The 23,899-nt window shown below is 37.3% G+C and overlaps 1 long non-coding RNA gene and 1 pseudogene across 1 annotated transcript in view; both read right to left on the bottom strand.

Annotated features, from left to right (window-relative positions):
• LOC102166560 overlaps positions 1–23,899 on the bottom strand; it is a 172,556-nt gene that overhangs the window by 68,800 nt on the left and 79,857 nt on the right. The gene's annotated exons all lie outside the window — the stretch shown is intronic.
• Positions 8,540–9,881, bottom strand: LOC110257195 (annotated as a pseudogene).

The raw sequence follows: 23,899 nt of genomic DNA, 5'->3' as shown, positions 1-23,899 counted from the left end.
AGGAGATTACACATTCTTTTCACATGCACATGGAACATTCTCCAGGACAGATAACATACTAGGCCACAAAACAAGACTTCGTAACTTTAAAAAAACTGAAATAACATCAAGCATTTTTTTCCAACCACAACACCATGAGACAAAAATCAACTATAAGAAACTGCAAAAACACCAACACATGGAGGCTAATAAGCAATATGCTACTAAAGAAAGAATGAATCCCTGAAGAAATCAAAGAAGAAATAAATTTACTGGAGATAAATGAAAACAACACAATGATCCCAAAACTATGAGATGCAGGAAAAGCAATTGTAAAAGGGAAATTTATACAGTTATTTGAACTTACCTCAGGAAGCAAAAAACATTTCAAATAAACAATTTAACCTTGCATCTATTGGAGCTAGAAAAAAACAATCAAAACCCAAAAGTAGTAAAAGGAAAGAAATCCAAGATCAGAGCTGACCTAAATGAAATAGAGACTAAAAACAATTAAAAAAAATCAATGAAACTAAGAGCTGGTACTTTGAAAAGATAAACAAAATTGATAGACTTTCAGCCAGATTCATCCAGAAAAAGAAGTCCAAATCAATAAATTCAGAAATGGAAAAGGAGAAATTACAACAGATACTACAGAAATACAAAGGATCATAAAAACTAGTATGCTGTATAGCCCAAGGAACTATATATAATATAGAACCTGATGGAGGATAATGTGAAAAAAAAAAAGGAATGTGTGTGTGTGTGCATATATATGTACATATATATATATGTATATATTACTGGGTCACTTTGTGATACAGCAGAAATTGACAGAACATTGTAAATCAACTATAATAAAAAATTAAAAAAAAACTAGCATGAACAACTATATGTCAATAGAAGGAACTACCAAGAAGAAATTAACAAGTTCCTAGAAATGTACAACCTCCAAGACTAAACCACCAAGAAATATAAAATATGAACCAATTACCAATATTAAAATTGAATCAGTACTTTAGAAACTCCCAGCAAACAAAAGTCCAGGACCAGATAGCTTTACAGGTAAATTCTACCAAACATTTAGAGTAATACCTATCCTACTCAAACTATTACAAAAAATTACAGAGAAAGAAAGGCTTCTGAACGCATTCTATGAGCCAAGCATCACTCTTATACCAAAACCAAAGATATCCTAAGAAAATTACAGCCCAATATCACTGATGAACATAAATGCAGTAATCCTCAACAAAATACTAGCAAATAAAATCCAACAATACATCAAAAGGATCATAAATCATAATCAAATGGCATTTATCCCAAAGATGCAAGGATTCTTTAATATCCACAGATTGAGATCCATTATATAAACAAATTCAAGAATAAAAACCATATAATCATTTCAGTACATGCAGAAAAAACTTTTGACAAATTTCAACATCACTTTGTGATACAAACTCTCCAGAAAGCAGGCAAAGAAGGAACACACCTCAACACAGTGAATGTCACATATCACAAACCCACAGCTGACGTAATACCCAATGGTGAAAAACTGAGATCAGAATCAAGACAAAGATGCCTACTCTCACCCATTTTAATCAACATAGTTTTGGAATTCCTAGGTATAGGAATCAGAGGGAAGAAAATCAAAAGGAATCCATATTGAAAGGGAAGAACTAAAACTGCCACTCTTTCAGATGACATACTATACATAAAAAAAAAAAGTCCCAGAGATGCCACCAGAAAATTACTACAGCTCATTCATGAATTCAGTAAAGTTGCAGAATACAAAATTAAATAAGAAAACTATTGCTAAACATTAATAAAAAATTATCAGAGAGGCCAATTAAGGAAACAGCCCCATTTACCATTGCATCATAAATAATAAAAGATTTAGGAATAAGCCTACATAAGGAGGACCTGTACTCCAAAAACTATAAAACACTGATGGATGAAACTGAAGACATGTTCTTGGATTGGAAGAATCAATATTGTCAAAATGACTACACTATTTAAGGCAATCTGTAGATTCAATGAAATCTCTATTCAATTACCAATGGTATTTTTCACAGAACTAGAAGAAAACAATTTTAAATTTGTATGGAAATACAAGAGACCCTGAATAGCCAAAGCAATCTTGAGAAAGAAAAAGGGAGCTGGGAAAATCAGGCTCCCTGACTTCAGATTATACTACATAGCTACAGTCAATCAAAAAAGTATGGTACTAGCACAAAAACAGATACACAAATCAAAGGAACAAGATAGAAAGCCCAGGAGTTCCCATCGTAGTTCAGTGTTAATGAATCTGACTAGGAACCATGAGGCTGTGGATTCAATCCCTGGTCTCACTCAGTGGGTTAAGGATCTGGTGTTTCTGTGAGCTATGGTGTAGGTCTCAGTTGCGGCTCGGATCCCACATTGCTGTGGCTGTGGCGTAGGCTAGTGGCTACAGCTCCAATTAGACCCCTGACCTGGAAACCTCCATATGCTGTGGGTGCAGCCCTAGAAAAGAAAAGTAGAAAGCCCAGAAATAAACCCATGCATATATGATCACTTAATCTAAGACAAAGGAGGCAAGAATATACGATGGTGAAAAGACAGTCTCTTCAACTCTTGGTGCTGGGAAAACTGGACAGCTACATGTAAAAGTTTGAAATTAGAACAATCTGTAACACTGTTTACAGAAACAAATTCAAAATCTATTAAAGACCTAAACGTAAGGCCAGATACTATAAAACTCCTAGAGGAAAACATAGGCAGAACACTCTTTGACATATATCACGATAGGTTTTTAGCTCTGTTTCCTGAAGGAAATAACACAAAAATAAACAAATGCAATTTAATTAAACTTAAAAGTTTTTGAACAGCAAGGGAAACCATTGATAAGATGAAAAGACATCCTACTGAATGGGAGAAAACATTTACAAATAATATGACCTGATAAGGAATTAATATCCAAAATATATAACTAGCTCATATACACCAAAAAAACAAACTATCCAATCAAAAAATGGGCAGAAGACCTGAATAGACATTTTTCCAGACATACAAATGGCCAACAGGCACAAGAAAAAAATGTTGAACACTGTTAATCATCAGGAAAATGCAAATAAAAATCTCAATGATTTTAGTATTACCTCACAACTGTCAAAATGGCTATCATCAAAAAGAACACAACAGGAGTTCCCTGGTAGCTCAGCAGATTAAGGCTCTGGCAGTTGTCATTGCTGAGGCACCAGTTCAATCTCTAGCCCAGGAACTCCTGCATGCTGTGGATATGGCTTAAAAGAAAACAAACGTTGGCAAGGATGTGGAGAAAATGCTAGCCGTGTACACTGTTGGTAAATTGGTGCAGCCGCCATGGAAAACAGTATGGAGATTCCTTTAAAAATGCAAAGTAGGAGTTCCCGTCATGGCACAGTGGTTAACGAATCCAACTAGGAACCATGAGGTTGCGGGCTCCATCCCTGCCCTTGCTCAGTGGGTTAAGGGTCTGGCGTTGTCGTGAGCTGTGGTGTAGGTTGCAGACGCGGCTTGGATCCCGCGTTGCTGTGGCTCTGGCGTAGGCCAGCAGCTACAGCTCCGATTAGACCCCTAGCCTGGGAACTTCTATATGCCGCGGGAGCAGCCCAAGAAATAGCCAAAAAAGACCAAAAAAAAAAAAAAAAGACAAAAAAAATGCAAAGTAGAACTTCCGTATGATCCAGCAATTTCACTCCTGGGTGTAAACACAAAAATATTAAGAAAATATTAATTTTAAAAGATATGTGTATTCAATGTTCACACCAGCATTATTTGCAATCACTAAGACATAGAAGCAACTGAAGTGAAATTCTGCCATTTGTAACAACATGGATGGACTTGAAGGACTAAGTGAAATAAGTCAGAAACAGACAAATACAGTATGACGTCATTTATATGTAGAATCTAAGAAATACAAGAAAGTAGTGAATATAACAAAAAAGAAACAGACTCACAGAGAATAAATGAATGGTTACCAGTGGGTAACCAGTGGTTACCAGTGGTTACCAGTGGGGAAGGCCAAGATAAGAGCAGGGAATTAAGGGGCACTAATTACCACATATAAAATAAACAAAAAGACCTTATTATACAGCAGAGAATATAACTAATATTTTGTAAGTGGAATATAACATTCAAAAACTGTCAACCATTATATCATATAACTGAAACTATATAACCTTGTACAACAACTGTATCTCATGAAAAAACGTAAAAAAATCAAGTTGGTTGCTCATCCTGCCACCAAAAAAAAAGGATAAGTGAGATCTTTTCTGTGTTTTTGTTCAGTTTTGCTTGCACTATTATTATTATATTTTAACTGAAACTTCCCTATATGAATCCTTTTAAGTCAACTGCTATTTTATAACAGTTAATTCAGATAGATGGAGACACATAATTAATAAATCCACTTAACAGGATAAAACTTAAGAACAAGTCATTTCAATACACTAAATGCAAACAAATGCTTGTGGTGAGGGCTACTCTGTCAGCCCTTATACAATGAATCCTCCACTTTTATTTGTAACACTGTTAGTACCAACCCCTGGGTTAGTATTAGTAATGCTTAAAATCTTTTTCCAGTTCATATATATATATATTATATAATTAATATATATAAATATATATAAATTTCTTTCTACACATCAGTGGGTTATCTTATGCATCTCTGCAATATGTGGACCCCATAGTCTTCTCTTTTGGAAAACTTCTTTTATATCACTGGGCCAACTAACTCAGATCCCAAGCAGGAAGAGGCAGTAATTAGAAATCCAACTGCATATCAAGCTTCTTGGGTGCTAAAGAATTAAAAACATGGATTCCCTGATTATAATACTAGTATGTCATCTTGTCTAGACTCCAGGAGTTTGTGGTTTGTTTGTTTTGTTTTTTTTTTAGTGATTCGAAGACAGTTTTTGTCATCCCATTCACTATGGAACTACTAGTAGGGGGAAAACACTAGACAGAGAATCAAGAGTTCCAAGTTCCAGTATCTTCTTGCCAGGCTACTTATCTGGGTAAGGCACTTGGCTTTTCTTTATGTTTCTACTCAGTAAAACTGAAAGACTGGATGAGAGATGATCTATTTTAAGGCCCTCCTTATGGTTAACATTCTAATGTTAATCACCTGTATAGCATAAGTTGTCTTTTTCCCCCTCAATGGATGGGTTGAAAATTCAGAATTAACATTAATATTTCTATGAGCCAAGGTGTTTGTAGCAGTAGGCTATCTCTATTTGCACAGAAACTTAAACATTGAGGTCCATGGGAAATAATCCTTAAGAATTACTCAGTGTGTCAATCCATAGTCAGAAACTGAACTGAAATTGAACTAGTGACAACAAAAACATTTATCACCTAATGGTAGATTTTAAAAATTTCAAACAGATACTTTGCTGACTTTTAAACAGGGCCCTAAATGAGCTACCTATGTGGAAGAACCCAGGAAAGGGGAAGAGCAAATAAACATAGAGACTCAGAGACTTCTTAGAGTAACAGAAATCTAAGGTTGGCAGCTATGGCTGAGGTTTTTTTTTTTTTTTTTTTTTTGGCTGCACCTGCGGCATGCATGCAGAAGTTCCTGGGCCAGAGATTGAATTGCACCACAGCAGTTACCTGAGCTGCTGCAGGCATAATGTGGGAACCCCCTGCATCACAAGGGAACTCCTATGGTAAGTTTGAAATGCATATGCAGGGGAGTTAGGAAGAGCCAAGCCAGCAATGGCAGGGAGTTAAAGACTGAGCAATCTCCACCCAAATGGACCGGAAACCTTAAAAAAGATACCCTACTCCAGAAGAAAAAGAGTAGGCCACATCCCCAGGTAGGAGGGGAGATCTCGTGATATAAACAACCCCATACCTCCTGGGTGAGCAGCTCCACAGACTGAAAACTAACTGGTCCACAGAGAGAGACTCACCTACAGGAGTGAGAATTCTGAGCCCCACATCAAACCCTCACATGTGGGGATCTGGCACTGGGAGAAGGAGCCCCTGGAGCATCTGGCATTGAAGTCCAGTGGGGCTTGTGCACAGGAGCTCCACAGGACTGGGGGAAACAGAGACCCCAATCTTAAAAGGCGCACATGGACTTTCACGTGCACTGGATCCCAAGGCAGACCGAGCTCTCCATAGGAATTTGGGTCAAACCTGATTGAAGTTCTTGGAGGACATCCTGGGAAAACAGGGGTGAATGTGGCTTGTTGTGAGGGAAGGACATTGAAGGCAAAGCTCTCAGGAATATTCAGCAGTGTGCCTTTCTCTGGAGGTGGCCATTTTGGGAAAATCTGGCCCCACCTGTCAGTCAGTGCTGAGAAGCCCCAAGGCAAACAACAATCAGGTGGGATCACAGCCCTGCCCCTCAGTAAACAGGCAACCTAAAGACCCCTCAGGCACACAGCTGCATTTAATCCCATCCAGAGACTAAGCCCCACCCACCAAAGGGATTAGAATCAGCTCTACCTACCAGTGGGCAGGCATCAGCCCCTCCCATCAGGAAGCCTACAGCAAGCCTCCATACTCACTTCAGCCACAAGGGGGGCAGACACCAAAAGTAAGCAAGGCTACAACTCTATTATCTGTAAAAAGATCACCACACCAAAAACCTATAAAAATGAAAAGACAGAGAACTATAACTCAGATGAGGGAGAAAAGAAAAACCCCAGAAAAACAGCTAAGCCAGGAGGAGATTCTCAGCCTCCAGGAAAAAGACTTTAGACTGTCGATGCTGAAGATGATGCAGGACATTGGAAATAAACTGGAGGCAAAGATGGATAACTTAGAGGAAACACTGACTAAAGAGATACAAGATATAACACTTAAACAAGAAGTGATGCAAAATACAATAACTGAAATAAAAAATTCACTAGAAGCAGCCAACAGCAGAATACAGGAGGCAGAAGAACAAATAAGCGAGGTGGAGGACAGATTGGTGGAAATTACGGATGCAGAATAGAAAAGAGAAAAAAGATTGAAAACAAATGAAGAAGAGTCTCAGAGAACTCTGGGACAACGTGTAACACACCAACATCTGTATTATAGGGGTGCCAGAAGGAGACGAGAGAGAGAAGGGGACAGAAAAAATATTCCAAGAGATATAGCTGAAAATTTCCCTAACATGGGAAAGGAACCACTCACTCAAATCCAGGAGGCACAACAAGTACCATATAAAAGGAGGAACACACCAAGACACATAATAATCACACTGACCAAAATTAAAGACAAAGAGAAAATCTTGAAAGCAGCTAGGGAAAAGAAACAAAGAACATACAAGGGAACCCCAATAAGGTTATTGGCAGATTTTTTAGCAGAAACTCTGTAGGCCAGAAGGGAGTGGCATGATATACTTAATGTGATGAAAGGAAAAAACCTCCCACCAAGATTACTTTATCCAGCAAGGCTCTCATTCAGATTTGAAGGAGAAATCAAAACCTTCACAGATAAGCAAAAGTTGAGAGAATTCAGCAACACTAAACCAGCCTTACAACAAATACTAAAGGAACTTCTCTAGGCAGAAAAGACAAGACAGCAACAGGAAACAAAAATTCCACAAATGACAAGGCTCACCAGTAAAGGTATTTGTACAGTAAAGATACGAAATCATCCATGCACAATTATACCACCAAAATCAGAAATCATGAGAAGAGGTGGGTACAAATGCAGGACACTGGAGATGAACTTTCAATTAAGAGAATAACAAAACAATCTCACATACATATAGACTCTTACATCAAAACTTCAGAATAACTGCAAACCAAAAATCTACAATTGATACACAAACAGGGAATCTCTGGAGAAGAAATATATCTCATAGTAAATAAGTGCATAATACACCATGAGGGGGGTCATTTGACATCATTCTTGGAATGCTGACGTCTTCTTAGAACCAATTCTGATTTCCTCTCCATCAAAGAATTTATGATAATTATAATTAAATAATGCAACTGTACAATTAAATAATATAATTCTACAATTGTATTATTAATAACCATTTCTCTTCATGGTACAATGTAAAGTCTATAATGTCTTGTTTATCACATCACCTAGAATGGTGTAATGCCTTTATTGAAGAATCAATAAGATGTAACAAATTGTGAGGACATATTTATATAGTCACACTGTTTTTTAACCAATTTATTCATGTTATATTTTACTTATTTTCAGAGGGTGTATTATTTTCGTTATTCTTACCAGTTATTCTTTTTATTATGCTATATAAAATATTTGATGGTATATAAGGCTTTCTTCTTTATAAATTTTAGTTGCATAATATACACACTTTTAATATAATGCTAATTTTTAAAGAAAAATTGAAATGTAATAGATAATACTAAATAGTAAAGATGAAAGCCATACAAAATGGGATAAAGTATAGAATAAATTTCCTATTTGTCTCAGCATATTTTCCATTCCACTTCTCCAGAGGGAGTCAATCTGTTTAAGATCCATGATATAATAATCTGTGTGAATGTAATTGTGTTTAAATATATGTATTTTATTTTGTAAAAAAAAATAAAATGTTTATATAAGCTTAAAAAAATAAAAATAAATAAAAGTCATGAGACATTTCGGTTTTGTAATAAATAAGGCAGTGGCCAACTATTTTTTGAGATAAGCTACCAAGTCTTTCTCCTTAATGCCAGTGAAGATCCTTTTTGCTCCAAGGATGTACTTATTGGGATTTTCCAAGTACTCCATCAGTGTCTCCTCACCCCTGGTGTTGCCTTTGTTTTTGGTGGCATCTGAGTAAGTGAATCCAGGAGCGTGACCTGTCTTCCATCCAAACAGACCATGGAGGTTTGGGCCAGATGTGTGCTTGCCTCCCTTTTCCACAGTATGGCACTGGGAACATTTCTGAACAAAAATATTCTTGCCTTTCTCAACATCACCCATTTTTAAATTGTTTTTTCACTGCACACAACAGAGAAGCGGCCACTTGAAAGCCGGTTGTCCCACCTTCTCCCAATGGTAGATTTTTAAATCATCAGTCATGCAAGCCAGATATAACATGTTTGTAATACATTTGATGACTACTACGGTTGGCAAAGGGTATCTAAAGAGAAGAATTGTACTGTGAGGACCATCATGACCTTCAAAATCTTGTTCTCTTTCTACACTTCATCTTGTATTTTTCTTATAGTATGGCAGTTTTATGAATTTTTGGTTTGGCTCTTCAAAGAGCAATGATTGCTCTTAGAGCTATGAAGGACTCAGTGCTACTTGTTTGGTCATCTCAGACATTGAGAGGTTCTCTATTCAAGCAACTGCCTTCCAGAAAGTAACTGCTTCCTTGGGGTTTCCTGATCATTTTGGCATCTTTTTTTTTTTTTTTTTTTTCCTCAGGCGTTGACTTCCTGCTATTACATCGACAGAGGATGGATATCTACTTAATAGGAAAGGAGAGATTCCATTTCAAGATGGCAATGTAGGAAGATCCTGAATTCAACTTCTCCCCTAAAACAATATACAGCTATACATGGAACATGTTCCTCTAAAAACCAGCCTAGCAACCTTCACATCAGGCAACAGAAGAACAACCACATTGAGGCAGGCAGGAAAAGCAGAGACACAATCTTACCATAAACTCCACCCCTTGTACCCCTTGGGAGGAAACTCAAAATTCAGAGTTTCTCCCAGAGGAATTAATGTTTTGTACCCCACATTGGACACCCCAACTTTTAAGTCATCCACCAGAGATAAGCCCAAAATATCTGGCTTTGAAGCCCAAGTGGGTTTCCACTCATGAAATCCATGAGGCTGTTGCAAACTGAGAAACAGCTCTAAAATAGCTCATGGGCAGACTCACCCACATAGGGGCCAAGCATAGAAGCAGTTCTTTGAAAATTGACCAGATTTTGTAAAAAAAAAAAAAAAAAAGACTCATTTTCTAATTTTGTCTTTAGGGCTGCACCTGTGGCATATGGAGGTTCCCAAGCTAGGGGTCTAATCAGAGCTACAGCTGCCAGCCTGCACCACAGCCACAGCAACACCAGATCCGGGCTGCATCTGTGACCTATGGCACAGCTCATGGCAATGCTGGATCCTTAACCCAATGAGCGAGGCCAGGGATTGAACCTCATGGTTCCTAGTGGGATTCGTTTCTGCTGCACCAGGATGGGAACTCCTCATTTGCTAATTTTAAAGTGTTGGATTTAGTGGCAAGAGCCTGCTGGAATACTCTTTGGGGACAGAGGCTGGTGGATATAATTTTTCTGTTTTCCCTTTGTTTTGCTAAAGCTAGCAGGTGCCACATTTTTTTTCCTTTTATGTTTTTGTTTTTTTTTTTTCTTTTTAGCTGGTGCCATCTTTATGCTCAGCTGGTGGGCACCATCTTTTGTGCCCTCTACTGCCTTCTAAAGCCGGTGAGTGCCATCCATTTATTCTCCCTCTCTTGCAAAATTTCTCCCCTTTTTCTTCTTTTCCTTTTTTCCTATTCCCTTTTCTTTTTCAGCAGTTGCCATCTTTGTTACTCTCCCTCTGCTGTGCTCCAGAGCACCAGAATCTCCTGGAAGGGAGCCCCGTTTGGTGCTCTGGCTTTTGTCTAGTGACCCTGTCTCTATTGCTGCCTCTCAGGAGATACATCTTGTTCCTTAACTCTGGAGGTTGCAGTGGTGGAGGGGGTTGTGTTCCTGGGTCTCAAGGGAATGTAACAGTTGGAGAGACAGGTTTTGGCCAACTATCACCTCCAGGCACTGCACAGATGGTAGAATGAAACTCACCTGTGCTTCTGAGAAAGCGGCCTCTTTGCTTGTCCAGGAGCTTTGGGCTGAGGGGCAGGCTTCTGGTATGACACATTTGTAGAAGCTTAAAGAGATATTCTTGGGGGAGTTCTCATCATGGCGCAGTGGAAATGAATCCGACTAGGAACCATGAGGTGAGGGTTCAATCTCTGGCCTCGCTCAGTGGGTTAAGGATCCAGTGTTGCTGTGAGCTGTGGTGTAGGTCGCAGCTATGGCTCAGATCCCACATTGCTATGGCTCTGGTGTAGGCCGTTGGCTACAGCTCTGATTAGACCCCTAGCCTGGGAACCTCCATATACTGCAGGAAGCGGCCCTAGAAAAGGCAAAAAAAGAAAAAAAGAGATATTCTTGGGGAATGGAGGTAATTACAAATTTTGCATTCTACCTCTGCCTTGCTTGAGCTCACCAACATCTTCAAGAAAGAAGGTTATATCCTTGTCTGGTACTCTGAATTTTTAATAACGTTTTCCAAGAGACACCTCTACATCTCCTGGCTCTGGTGGCTGCTAATGTGAGGCTTATGCTCATGGATCTCACAAGACTGTAGCCAATGGAGAAAGAGTTCTTTTTTTTTTTTTAAATTAAAGTATTATTGCTTTACAATATTCTGTTAGTTTCAGGTATACAGCATAGCAATTGAGTATTTTCACAGATTATACTCCATTATGTTATAACAAAATACTGTATGTAATTCCCTGTGTTATACAGTATATTTTGTTACTTATATATAGATTTATGTGCCTGTTAGCTAACTCTGTATCTTCTTTGGAAAAATGTCTATCCAGGTCTTCTGCCCATTTTTTAATTGGGATTTTTTTTATATTGAATTGTATGAAATGTTATATATTTTGGATATCAATCACTTCTTGGCTGCATCCTTTGCAAATATTGTCTCCCATTCAGTAGGTTTTCCTTTGTTGATGGTTTTCTTTGCTGTCCAAAAGCTTTTAAGTGTTATTAGGTCCCATTTGCTTATTTTTGCTTTTATTTCTTTTGCATTAGAGACTAATCTAAGAAAACACTGCTACAGTTTATATCAGAGTGTTTGGCCTATGTTCTCTTCTAGTTTTATGGTTTTAGGTCATACAGTTAGGTCTTTAAACCATTTTGAGTTTATTATTGTATATGATGTGAGGGAATGTTCTAATCTCATTGTTTTACATACGGCTGTCCCATTTACTCCAGCGCTGCTTGTTGTCTTTTCTCCATTGTATATTCTTACCTTCTTTTTTGTAGATTGACCATAGGTAAATGAGTTTATTTCTGGGCTCTAGGTTATGTTCCACTGATCTATGTGTCTGTCTTTGTGCCAGTACTTTGCTAATTTGTTTACTCGTTGATAGTTTTGTATTATAGTCTGAAGTCTAGGAGGGTTATACTTCCAGCTTTGTTCTTTTTTCTCAAGATTTTTTTTTTTAGCAATTCATGGTCTTTTGTGTTCCTGCATGAATTTTAGGATTATTTTCTTTAGTTCTGTGAAAAATGTCTGGGGTATTTTGATAGGGATTGCATTAAATCTGTAGATTGCTTTGGGTAGTATGGCCATTTAAATAATAGTAAGTCTTCTAAACCAGAATCATAGGATATCTTTCCATTTCTTGAATTGTCATCAATTCCTGTATCAATACTTGATGGTTTTCAGTATACAGGTCTTTCAACTTCTTGGTTCAGTAATATTTCAAAGTATTTTTTATTTTTTTAAATTTTTTTAATTTTTGGTCTTTTTGCTATTTCTTTGGGCTGCTTCCGCGGCATATGGAGGTTCCCAGGCTAGGGGTCAAATTGGAGCTGTAGCCACTGGCCTACGCCAGAGCCACAGCAACACGGGATCCGAGCCGCGTCTGCAACCTACACCACAGCTCACAGCAATGCCAGATCGTTAACCCACTGAGCAAGGGCAGGGACCGAACCCGCAACCTCATGGTTCCTAGTCGAATTCGTTAACCACTGCGCCACGACGGGAACTCCCAAAGTATTTTTTAAATGTGATTATAACAGTTTTTTAACTCTTCTCATTCTATTTCATTAGTATATAGAAATTCAATGAATTTCTGTATATTAATCTTGCATCCTGAAACTAATAGATTCAATCATTAGTTCTAAAAGCTTTCAGCTTTTAGGGTTCATTATATAAAGTGTGTCATCTGAAAATAGTAACAGTTTTACCACTTACTTTCCAATTTGAATATCTTTTCTTTTTCTTATCTGACTGCTGTAGATAGAACTTCTAATACTATGTTAAATAGAAGTGGAAAGAGTGGGTGTCCTTGGGTTATTACTGAATTTAGTAGGAAGGCTTTCACCTTTTAACCATTGAGTATTATGTTGGTGGTAGGCTTGAAGTAAATGACCTTGACTATGTTGATTTATGTTCCCTCTATACCCACTTTGGTGAGCATTTTTATGAATGGATATTGAATTGTGCAAGTGCTTTTTCTACCTCTATTGAGATGATCATGTGATTTTTTCCATAACTTTTATGTGGTGGATAACATTAATTAATTTGTGAATGTTGAACCATTCTTGAGACCCTAGAGTGAATCCAATTAAATCGTGCTGTGTAATCCTTTTAATACTATTGGATTCAGTTTGCTAATATTTTGTTGAGGATTTTTGTTCCTCTATTCAAAGATAATGACTGTAATTTTCTTTTTTTCTAGTGTTTTTGTCTGATTTTGGTATCAGGGTGATAATGACCTCATAGAATGAATTTAGAAGCATTCCCTCCTCTTCAATTTTTTGAATAGTTTGAGAATTATAGGTATTAGTTCTTCTTGATATGTTTGATAGAAATCCCCTGTGAAGCTGTCCAGTCCTGGACTTTTGTTTGCTAGGCATTTATTTTATTACAGATTAAACTTCACTTGTAGTGATTATTCTGTTCAAATTGCCCTCTTGACTCAGTTTTGAAAGGCTATATGTTTCTAGAAATTAATTTTTTTTCTAGGTTGTTCAATTTGTGGGCATATAACAGTTCATATATCTTTTCAAAAAACCAATTCTCCATTTTACTGATCCTTTCTATTGCTTTTAAAATCTGTTTCATTTATTTCATTTTTGATCTTTATTATTCCATTCCTTCTGACTTGGGCTTTGTTTTTCTTTTACAAATTCTTTTAGGTGATGGATTCATTCGTTTGAGATTTTTCTTGTTTCTTGAGGAAAGCTTGCATTGCTATGAACTTCCACTTTTAGAACTCTTTGTTGAGCCCCATAGATTTTGGAAAGTTGTGTTTTCATTTGTCTTGAGACATTTTCTGATTTCCTCTTCGATTTCATCATTGGCCAACTAGGGTTTTATTTTGTAGCATGTTATTTCATCTCTACATGTTTGTTCTTTTCCCCTTTTTCTTTCTGTAGTTCATTTCTACTTTCTAGTCACGTGGTCAGAAAAAATGCTTGACAATTTCCATTCTCTTAAATTTGTTGAGGCTTGATTTGTAATCTAGTGTTAATGGAAAACATCCATGTGTGCCTGAAATGAAGGTTTGTTCTGCTGCTTTTAGATAAAATGTCCAGTAGAAATCAACTAAATCCAACTGGTCTATTGTTTCATTTAAGACAATTGTTGCCTTATTTTCTGTCTGGATGATCTGTCCACTGATGTCAGTGGGGTGTTAGACTCTCTTACAAATTGCTTCATGTTGTTGGTTGCTCCCTTTACGTATTTGCTTTATATATTTAGGTGCTCATGTACTACATGTGTATAAGTTGACAAGTGTTAACAATATCCTCTCTTGTATCGACCCCATCATAATTATATAATGCCATTCCTTGTCTTTTGTTATAGCCTTTGTTTTCAAGTCTATTTTGTTTGACATTAATACTGCTATCCCTGCTTTTTTATTTCCATTTTCATGAAATAACTTTCCATTTCCTCACTTTTGGCCTATGTGTGTCTTTTGCCCTGAAGCACATCTTTTGTAGGCAGCATACTGTAGGTTCTTTTTTTTAAATCCAATCAGCCACCCTATATCTTTTGATGGAGCATTTAGTTCATCAGAATACAGGAAAATTGATAGATATGTACTTAGTGTCATTTTAGTACTTGTTTTCTGGTTGTTTTCGAAGTTCTGTTTTTCTTTTCTTTTCTTCTTTTGGCTGCCCTGTAGCATATGGAGTTCTTTGGCCAGGGATAAGTATTCAAGCCACAGTTGTGACCTACAATGTAGCTGTGGCAATGCCAGATTCTTTAACCTACTGTGCCAGGCTGGGGGTTGAATCTTTATCCTGATGCTGACAAGATGTCAACAATTCCATTTCTCAGTAGGAACTCCTACTTCTTTTTTTTTTTTTTTTTTTTTTTTTTTTTTGTCTTTTTGCCATTTCTTGGGCAGCTCCCTTGGCATATGGAGGTTCCCAGGCTAGGGGTCTAATTGGAGCTGTAGCCACTGGCCTACACCAGAGCCACAGCAACGCGGGATCTGAGCCGCGTCTGCAACCTACACCACAGCTCACGGCAACGCCGGATCATTAACCCACTGAGCAAGGGCAGGGACCGAACCCACAACCTCGCGGTTCCTAGTCGGGTTCGTTAACCACTGTGCCACTCTGGGAACTCTGGAACTCCTACTTCTTATTTTTGTTTCTCTCATCGTGGTTTGATGACTTCTTTTGCAGCATGCTTGGGTTCCTTTCTTTTTTTTTTTTTTTTTTGTGTATCTTTGTATGTTTTTGATTTCTGGTTACCATGAGGCTCCTATGTTGACCCATAATGACCTTTATTCGATTTCAACTGATAATCAGGAGTTCCATTTGTGGCTCAGCACGTTATGAACCCAATTACTATACATGAAGATGTAGCTTCAATCCCTGGCCTTGCTCAGTGGGTTAGAGATCCAGCATTGCCATCAGCTGTGGTGTAATTTACAGATACATCTCAGATCCTGTGTTGCTATGGCTATGGTATAGGCTGGCAGCTGCAGCTCCAATTCAACCCCTAGTATGGAAACTTCCATATGCCACAGGTGCAGCTCTAAAAAGCAAGCAAACACACAAAAAAACCCTGATAATCATTTAAGTTCTAAAAATCAACATTTTTGCTCTCCTCACCCACATTTTGTGTTTTTTTAATGTCATGTTTTACATTTTCTTGCTTATTTCTATTTATTGTAGTTATTGTTGCTTTTACATTTTTTGACTTTTTAAAATTTTTAAAAAGTTTTATTGTATTTGATTCACATTGATAATTTCTGCTGTACAACAAAGTGTTTCAGTTATATATATATCTATTCTTTTTCAGATTTTTTTCCATAAAGATTTTCATAGACTATTGGGTAGAGTTCCCTGTGCTACATAGCAGGTTCCTGTTGGTCAGTTATTCCATATACCACAGTGTACATATGCCAATCTCAAACCCCCAGTCCAACCTGTCCCTTTTGGTAACCATAACTTTGCTTTCAAAGTCTGTGAGTCTGTTTCTGTTCTGCAAATAAGTTCATTTGAACCCCTTTTTTAAGATCCTACATATAAGTGATATCATATGTTGTTGACTTTCACTGTATAATTTTATTAGTATGATAATTTCTAGGTCCATCTATGTTGCTGCATATTACATTATTTCATTCTTTTTTTTACAGCTAATTAATATTTCACTGTATATATGTACCACATATTCTTTACCCATTCCTCTGCTGATGGACATTTAGGTTGCTTCTGTGTCTTGGCTATTGTAAATAATCAACACTGGGGTGTATGTATTTTTTTTTTTTTTGTCTTTTGTCTTTTTAGAGCCACACCCATGGCATATGGAGGTTCCCAGGTTAGGGCTCTAATTGGAGTTGTTGCTGCCAGCCTATGCCACAGTCACAGCAATGCCAGATCCGAGCTATGTCTGTGACCTACACCACAGCTCATAGCAATGTTGGATTCTTAACCCACTGAGCGAGGCCAGGGATTGAACCTGCAACCTCATGGTTCCTAGTTGGATTCGTTTCCATGGCGCCATGATGGGAACTCCACGTATCTTTTTGAATTATGGTATTTTCTGGATAGATGCCCAGGAGTGGGATTGCTGGATCATGTGGTAGTTCTGCTTTTTAGTTTTTTTAGGGACCTCCATACTCTTTTCCATAGTGGTTGTGTCAATTGACATTACCACCAACAGCATAAGAAAGTTGCCTTTTCTCTGCATCCTCTCCTCTTAAATTGTTCATTAACTCTTTGGTGATGTCATTCTAACTGGTGTAAGGTAGTACCTCATAGTAGCTTTGATTTGCATTTCTCTAATAATTAGTGATGGTGATCATCTTTTCATGTGTTTTTTAGTATATCTTTGGAGAAATGTCTGTTTAGATCCTTTGCCCATCTTTTGATTGTTTGTTTTCTGATATTGAGCTGCATGAATCATTTGTTATTTTGGAGATTAATCCCTTGTCAGGTGCTTCACTTGCAAATATTGTCTCCTTTTCTGTAGGTTGTCTTTTCATTTTATTTATGGTTTCTTTTGTTGTGTAAAATCTTTTAAGTTTATTTAGGTCCCTTAGTTTATTTTTGTTTTTGTTATCATTATACTAGGAGGAGGAACTGAAAAGTATGCTTCAGTTTATGTCAGAGGCTGTTCTACCTATGTTTTCCTCTAAGGGTTCTACAGTATCCAGTCTTATATTTAGATCTCTAATCCATTTTGAGTAATGAAATTGAAACTGTGATTTAAAAATGTCCAACGAGCAAAGTCTAAGACTGGATGGGTTCACAGGTGATTTCCATCATTTAGAGAAGAGTTAACATCAATTTTTCTGAAACTTTTTCCAAAAACTGCAAGGGATTAATTTCCAAAATATACAAATTATATGAGATCACTGTGAACTGAAGTTTGGCACTTGCCATGAGCCTCTAAATGGATTAAGTCATGAGCCACTGCAGCTGCCAACCCACAGCACCCCCCTGAGTGGAGCTCAGAGTGAAAATCAGGAGTGAGGCACTCTGTGTTCTGGGAAAACTGGAAGAACAGGTCTTTAGATAGATAATTTTAGGGGAAGATTTTATATGCTCAATTCTTGCATCTCCTCATATCTAGAAAAACACTAAAATTCTCCATGGTGATGTCTGCTCCTTGTGATGGGTAGTAACCTTCAGAAAATCAAGTCACTTTTGTAAAATGTGTATATGGCTGCGTGCATTTTCCCCTCATCTCTATCATATCCGGATATTTCCCTTTTCCTCCTTGGGTAGTTTTTCAGCTGGTCTACAGTTAAGGATAAAACAAAGAATGTCACAATCACTCATGAATGTAGTCACCTTCAAGAGTGAGAGCTGGAGTTCCCGTCGTGGCGCAGTGGTTAACGAATTCGACTAGGAACCATGAGGTTGCGGGTTCGGTCCCTGCCCTTGCTCAGTGGGTTAACGATCTGGCATTGCTGTGAGCTGTGGTGTAGGTTGCAGATGCGGCTCGGATCCCGTGTTGCTGTGGCTCTGGCGTAGGCCGGTGGCTACAGCTCCGATTCAACCCCTAGCCTGGGAACCTCCATATGCCGCAGGAGCGGCCCAAGAAATAGCAACAACAACAAAGACAAAAGACAAAAAAAAAAAAAAAAAAAAAAAAAAAGAGTGAGAGCTGGTGAGTCCTGCAGTCTGTGAAAACTCAGGATACTGGTCCTGAAAGTGGAGGTGCATATCAAAGGAATGATTTCAGTAAGCCCAGGCCTCTTTCGTTTCTGCTCCGGACACTTTGTTGCAAAAACTCCTCTATATCCTAGCTCCTCCCTCACTGCCTCAAGCAGTTTCTCAGGGCTACCTGAGAAGCTCTCTCCTGGGCTTAGGTTCTAATTTTGCCCCAAATAAAACTTAACTTTCAACTTTTAGGTTGTGCATTTTTTATGTCGACACCACCATCACACTGATATCAAAACCAGATAAAGATACCACACACAAAAAGAAAATTACAGGTCAATATCACTAATGAACATAGACACCAAAATCCCCAACAAAATATCAGCAAACTGAATCCAACATTGCATTCAAAGGATCATACACTATGATCAAGTGGGATTTATCTCAGGGGTGCAAGGATTTTTCAATATAAGCAAATCAATCAGTGTGATATACCACATTAACAAACTGAAAAATAAAAACCATGTGATCATCTCAATAGACGTAGAAAAAGCTTCTGATAAAACTCGACATATATTTATGATAAATCTCCAGAAAGTAGGCATAGAGGGCATATACCCTCAGTATAATAAAGGCTATATAAGACAAACCTACAGCTAATATATTCAGTAGTGAAAAACAAAGCATTTCCTCTAAGATCAAGGACAAGTCAAGGATGTCCATGCTCTACACTTTTATTCAACATATATTTGGAAGACCTAACCACAGAAATCAGACAAGAAAAAAGAAATAAAAGGAATCCAAACTGTAAAGGAAGAAATAAAACTGTCACTGTTAGTAGGTGACATGATAGTATACATAGAAAATCTTAAAGACACCACCGGAAAATTACAAGAGATCATCAGTGAACTTGGTAAAGTTTCTGGATACAAAATTAACACACAGAAATATTTTCCATTTCTATACACTAACAATGAAAGATGAGAAGGGCAAATTAAGGAAATGATCCCATTTACCATTGCATCAAAAAGAATAAATACCTAGAAATAAATGTACCTAAAGAGACAAAAGACTTGAACTTTGAAAACTACAAGATGCTGATAAAAGAAATTGAAGATTGAAACTGATAGCACTAACAGCCTGAACCTAGCCAGAACACAGATTGGGACTTGAACCCATGTGCTGGGACTTGAACTCAGCCTAAACCCAGATTGGGACTTGGACCCATGGTTTTAAATTAGAATCATTCACCTGGTGTCTGGACTCACTGAGGTTCAGGTTCTTCATGACTCTTCACTGAAGGAATTCAGCAAGCAACAAAGTGATAGGCAAGAAATAGATTTATTACATTAGGACACTCATGACAAATGCAAGAAGTCAGGCACAGAAGCTCTGCCCCGAGGATCCAGTCAGCTATAGTTTTATCATCCAAGGCGAGAAGGGGTTGGAAAAGCCTGCCTCTTCTCTTCTGGGAGTAGTGTCTCCTCCTTGGTATCTGGTAAGGTGTGTATTCAAATCAGCAGAAGGGCCATCCTCAAACTCCTGCCCTTGGTCTGAATCTGAATGCAGGCCTCATTCCATCCCCCACCTGAGGCAATTCTCACACCTCTACTAGTCAAGCAAGCCTGCCTTGTTCTGATGGCTTTTTTGAGCAATTTATTAACTTACAGTGATCTCCCAACATCCCCTAGATTTCCCTCCCTATCTATGATCCTTTATTGGGACTTCTACAACTACCTGTGCCTATTCTTATCACTATCAAGATGACATAAAGAGGTGGAAAGATACACCATAATCTTGGACTGGAAGAAATAAATATTGTCAAAATGACTATACTACCCAAGGCAATCTACAGACCCAATGCAATCCCTATCAAATTATCTGTGGCATTTTTCACATAACTAGAACAAAAAATTTTAAATCTCTATGGAAACACAAAAGACGAAGCATGGCCAAAGCAATTATGACAAAAAAAAATGGAGCTAGAGAAATCAGTATTCCTGATTTCAGACTATACTACAAAGCTACAGTTACTAAAAAAAAGTATAGTAATGGCACAAAAACAGAAACACAGATCAATGGAACAGGATAGGAAGCCCAGAAATAAACCCATATACCTATGGTAAACTAATCTATGACAACAGAGGCAAGAATATACAATGGTGAAAAGATATTTTCTTTAATAAGTGGTGCTGGGAAAACTGGACTCTACATGTAAAAGAATGAAAGTAGACCACTCTATGACACCACACACAAAAATAAATATTTTGTCTTTTAATCTATGTACTTACTTATTTAAGTGACATTTAATCCTTTATTTATATATTTTTTTCCCTATTGGCATTCACTTTCCTACATATTCTTATCTCTTTTCCATTTAAAAAAGACTTTTCAACATTTATTTTAATGTAGGTTTAGTATTGCTGAATTAATTTAGTGTTTGCTTATCTGAGAAGTTCTTTTTCTTTCCTTCTATTTTAATAATAGTATTGCTGGGTAGAGTATCCTAGATTACAGATTTTTCCCTTTCAAGTCTTTGACCATATCATGTCTCTCCCTTCTGGCCTAAAAAGCTTCTTCAGAGAAACCAACTGATAGACTTATGGAGTTTCCCTTGTATATAGCTCTATTTTTTTTATTGCTACCTTTAGAATTTTCCATTTAACTTTCACTTTTGACATTTTAATTATGGTATATCTTTGTGTGAGTCTGTTTAGGTTTATATTGTTTGGGACCCTCTGTGCTTTCTGTATCTGGATATCTGTTTCCTTATTTAGGTTTGGAAATATTCAGCTATAATTTCTTCAAAAACATTCTTGACACCTTGGAGAAGAGTTCTTAAACAGGTACCACCCCAGGACATAGCAATAAGCTACATTCTCAGGAGTTATGTCTCTCTGTAAAAAGCCTATTAAGTAGAAATCTTGACTGTAGTGTGAGATGCAAACTTCTAATTACAATACACATATAAAAGCTGCCTATAAACTTATCCCAAGACCTCAGATGGCAGGTGTTGTCCTTGCACTTACTCTGCCGTGCTTCTGAGTGCCACATCTCTAGAAGGGGACTTTCTATGTGTGTCTGTTTTCCCAGTTTTTGCATCTAATGCTTTTTTTTGCACCTGCCATTCAGGGGGTACCCTTAATTGCCTGGCCCTGGGTTTGCATTCTGCATTCCTACAGGACTGTAACTATCAGAGAAATAGCTTTTTCAGACTATCAACACCAGGGCACTGCACAGATAGACCAAAAGATATCAGCAGTCTTATCGTGAACAAGGCCTACTAGCTTGTCCTGGAGCTTCAGCCTTGTGTAAAAAACTAAAGACTGGCCCTAACTAGAAGTTCTGGATGTTCTCTCAGGGAATGTAGGCCAGGAAGCACCATCATTTCATTCTCTCTCTACCTTGATAGAGCTTGGAATCTCCAAGAAAGGAGTTTGTATACTCACCTGGACTCCCACTTTTTTTGAGAGCCACTCAGGGGATATCTCCAGATCATGTGTCTCTATTGGCCAGTGGGGGTATATGCTTGTGGTCCCACAACACTGTATATATCTGCACACCTTAAAAGCCACTGTTTGGGGTTCCAACTCTGGTGCAATTGAATCACTGGTGTCTTTGCAGTGGCAGGGACACAGGTTCAACACCCAGCCCAGTGCAGTGGGTTAAGGATCCAGTGTTGCTGTAGCTGTGGTGTCAGTTGCAACTCTGGCTCAGATTTGATCCCTGGCCCAGGAAAACATATGCCATGTGGTGGCCAAAAAAGGAAACAAACAAAAAACCAAAAAACACTTCTTGAATGCCTGAGATTTAATTAGCCTGAATCTAATTATTGACCAAGATCCTCTCCTTTCAGACAGTGACTGGTATAAACATATCCTCAACAACTAGGAGCTATTAAAAAAATGTCCACAAATGTTTGAGAGACAATCATGAGGTAGGGAAGGGTTGAATAAGATTCATGTCATACACAAGACAAACTCTTTAAAACTGGGAGAGGTGGTCATTTCATCTAATGTATATAAATCAACACAGAGAGTCAAACAAAATGAAGAAACAGAAAACTATGTTTCAAACAGAAGAGCACAATGAAACCTCAGAGAAAACCTCAATGAAATGGTACTAAGTAACTTACCTGATAAAGAGTTCCAAGCAATGGTCATAAATATTTTAACTGAACTTGGGAAAAGAATGGATGAACTTAGTGAGAATTACAACAAAGATATAAAACAAGAAAATACCAAACAGAAGTCACAGAGCTCAAGAATAATAACTGAACTAAAAGACAAAAGAGGGATTCAATAGCAGACTATACAAGCAGAAGCACAGATTAGTGAACCTGAAGACTGCAGAGGAAGTCATTCAATCAGAGCAGCAAAATGAAAAAAGGATAAAATAAAAGTTATGATAGCTTAAGGAACTTTACGACAGCATCATGTGGACTAACATTTGCATTATAGGAGTATCAGGAGAAGAGAGAGAGTTTCAGAAAAGAAAAGAGAAAGAAAGTGGCAGAAAACTTATTTGAGGAAATAATGGATGAAAAGTTCTCTAATGTGGGGAAGGAAACAGACATCCAGGATCCAGGAAAGCCAGATAATTCCAAATATGATGTCCCTGAAGAGAGCCACATCAAGACACATTATAATTAAAATATCAAAAGTTAAAAGATAAATCCTAAATAAGCAATAAGAGAAAAACAACCTCTTATAAATGAGAGATGATTCATCAATGTAAGTTGATTTTTTTCAACAGAAATATTGTACACCCAAATGTAATGGCACAATATATTCCAAATGCTGAAAGAAAAAAACCTGCCAACCAAGAATAATGTACCCAACAAAGTTATCATTTATCAGTGAAGGAAAAATAAAGAGATAAATAATTTTCCAGACAAGCAAAAGCTAAAGGGCTTCACTATCATTAAATTGGTTTTGTAAGAAATATTACAGGGACATAAAAAAGGTGCTAATGAGTTAAAAAAAATGAAAGTATATCTCTCACTGGTAAAGGTAAACATACAGTATTTGTAGTAGATTATTATTAACTTTTAAATCTAGTATGAAGGTTTAAATACAAAAGTAAAATAACCATAACAATTAGATAAAGGATACTAGAGATTAAAAGAGGTAAAATGTGACATCAAAAACATAAATGTGGGTGGAGAGAGTTTATAGCGTGCTCTCAAACTTATCACCTTAAAGTAGACTTTCATACATACAACTTGTTATATGTAAGCCTCATGGTAACCACCAAGTAAAAACCTAGAGGAGACATATTTCTTTCTAATTATCTTTTGTTTAAGTGTGTCATTAAAGAAAATGAAAAAGCAGAGAGGAAAAGAGTAAGAACAAATAACAGAGCAAGTATAAAACAGTCAGAAAACAGTAAGAAAATGGCAATAAGTATATACCTGTCAATAATCACTATAATGTAAAAGGGCTAAATTCTCCAATCAAAAGACAGTGTCTGGATGGATTTTTTTAAAGGTCTATTTATATGTTGCCTACAAGAGACTCACTTCAGATATAAGGGCACAAACAGAATGAAGTTATGGAAAAAGATATTCCATAGAAATGTGAACCAAAAGTAAGTTGGAGTAGGTATACTTATATAAC

This window comes from Sus scrofa, chromosome 15, assembly GCF_000003025.6.
Source record: "Sus scrofa isolate TJ Tabasco breed Duroc chromosome 15, Sscrofa11.1, whole genome shotgun sequence".
Taxonomy (NCBI): Eukaryota; Metazoa; Chordata; class Mammalia; order Artiodactyla; family Suidae; genus Sus; species Sus scrofa.
The sequence above is the reverse complement of the archived record's forward strand: the minus strand, read 5'-3'. Positions and strand labels throughout refer to the sequence as shown.